Source organism: Brienomyrus brachyistius, unplaced genomic scaffold (assembly GCF_023856365.1).
Source record: "Brienomyrus brachyistius isolate T26 unplaced genomic scaffold, BBRACH_0.4 scaffold46, whole genome shotgun sequence".
Taxonomy (NCBI): Eukaryota; Metazoa; Chordata; class Actinopteri; order Osteoglossiformes; family Mormyridae; genus Brienomyrus; species Brienomyrus brachyistius.
The window spans coordinates 1,562,865-1,565,201 of NW_026042321.1; the positions used below are offsets into that span (position 1 = coordinate 1,562,865).

The window sequence follows — 2,337 nt, forward strand, 5'->3', positions numbered from 1 at the left end:
TTGGTGCCTTTTCTTTCACTTGATACTCCACTGTAACTTGCAACACTGAGTCATAAGGGTAGCAGCGCTAAACCCAGACAAACTGCTGATTTTTGAAAAACCACCAAGATGCCTGGACAGGGACCCAAAAAGGGAATGTGTCCGGGGAAACTCAGACGTATGGTAACCATAACTTTTAGTTTAGGTCAGCTATTCAAACCCAGGTGTGAACTCCCCAGACGATCAGTCCTCTAATTAGTAATCCAATAATGCAGTTGCCATGGAAATCTTTCTGGAAAAGCCTGTTTTGGCGGAGACCTAAAGCAGTGTCTCCGAGAGGCTCTGCTGGGGTCACTTGAGGGCAACCAGATCTGGAACAGCCTGTCTTCTGTTACGGTGTGGCGTGATGGTTGAAGACAAAGGCAAATTTATTAGAAACTGAACTCTGGAAAACTAGAAACTAAAGGGACCATGAGGGGTCTAAACACAGGCAAGTAAACATATCGAGAATTTAATCAAAGTTAGCAAAAGGCTAACAAAACATGGAAAACTAATATATATATATATATATATATATATACACACACACACATACACACATAGACATGCATAGGATACATTAGATATAGATACGAAATAAACAGGGCCATTGATGATTAACCAAACACTGGGAGTTACAACAGACAGGCAAGGGTCATAATCACTAAACATGAAGAACTCAAACACTAGGAGAAACGAGGAACTGGGATTCCAGAATATGCCATAAAACTAAATGTTAGAATTTCTGAGTTCCTAGTCAGACTCTGCAACCCTGACCTTAGAATTCAAGATGGCTTCACAGAAGTGAATGCTGCAGGTACAGTACATACTAATTAGCTATGGTGCTATGGTGTTTGTATGCACAAAATATCACGCAATGAGTTGTTATCAACTGGTATTGCTAACAATGGCTAACAACAAACCTGGCTATAACTGGTATTGCTAAATGGCTTTCCAAGTTGTTGTACTGGAACACGGCTAACGCAGCCGTGACATCCTTCCTAGCTCCTACTTCTGACCTCTGAGATCAATGGAACACAGCAAAAAGCTTCTTTGAAGGAGACCTAATCAAGCCACTGCTTCACCTGGACCTCATTGGGTATAAGTGCTTCTAACGAGCTTTCAAATTTCAGTGCCGCACTACAAAAACAACACCGGTATTCAGGATGATAACAAGCTAATACCTTTTTGGGAAAGACCACAAACATTAAATATTGTTTTCTCATTACGGAACATATTGTGTTTTATTTTTCCATCAGTATATATACTTAGCACTGTGGTCTGCAGGAAACAAGCAAGTAAGTATTTGCGTTTCATTGCATTTTCTATGCATGAAAACAAAAGAACGTTAGTTTGTGAAGTGAGAGCACCAGTAATTCCTTCTCTCTCTCTTTTTCTTTGCTCTTGACCCAATAATGCAAGTAATAATACAATTACTGTGAATACTGTATCTATAAGGTGCAATAATATAATCGCTGTGAAACGATGTGAGATATTTTTCTTTTCATCATATTCACCCACTGACTGGTTTTACATTTCTGTACTGTATGTTGTTTTGTATATTAGTGTCCTTCCTGTGCTGCCTTATGCTGTCTTACACAGTCTTACTTACTTCTGTGTAAGATGTAGAATTTTGTCTAAGTGCTCTTCTTTTTATGTATGGCAGGACAACAGGAGCAGGGTGAACGGGACCAGCAGTGGCTGCATGAGTCCCTGGAATAGGGGTGCCGCAGCCTGGAGAAACTGCAGGAGCAGCTGGGGGGGGCGTGGGAGCAGCTGTGGGGGGCGTGGGAGCAGCTGTGGGGGGCGTGGGAGCAGCTGGCGGCGGCGTGGGAGCAGCTGGCGGCGACGGGGAGCAGCTGGCGGCGGGGTGGGAGCAGCTGGCGGCAACGGGGAGCAGCTGGCGGCGACGTGGGAGCAGCTGGCGGCGGCGTGGGTGCAGCTGGCGGCGACGGGGAGCAGCTGGCGGCGGCGTGGGAGCAGCTGGCGGCGGCGTGGGAGCAGCTGGCGGCGACGGGGAGCAGCTGGCGGCGGCGTGGGAGCAGCTGCGCAAGGCCACTGGAGTTGCAGAATAGGAGGACCAGAGAGGAAACAGCCTGGCGGTCGGCAACAGGTCCCTCCAACACTGTAGAAGAACAGCTGAAGCCTGGGAAGACCTGAATTACCAGAGCCTGCTGGCCACCCAGTGCTTGACTCCAGCCCAGCTCCTCCAGTGGTCCCTTGCTGCTCCGTGTGTAAGCTGTTCCAAGAAAGGAGGAACCTGCTGCTGCCACCAGTCCTTGGCGACTTGCTGGAAGATATGGCTGTGGTACTTGCTGG

The 2,337-nt window shown here is 47.2% G+C and overlaps 1 long non-coding RNA gene across 1 annotated transcript; it reads left to right on the forward strand.

Moving 5' to 3' along the window:
• The first annotated feature begins 484 nt into the window (after positions 1 to 484).
• Positions 485 to 1,765, forward strand: LOC125723198 (uncharacterized). The gene is made up of 3 exons (XR_007386803.1): positions 485 to 835; positions 1,024 to 1,316; positions 1,685 to 1,765. It is a non-coding gene; the product is annotated as an uncharacterized LOC125723198 (long non-coding RNA).
• The last annotated feature ends 572 nt before the right edge of the window (positions 1,766 to 2,337 follow it).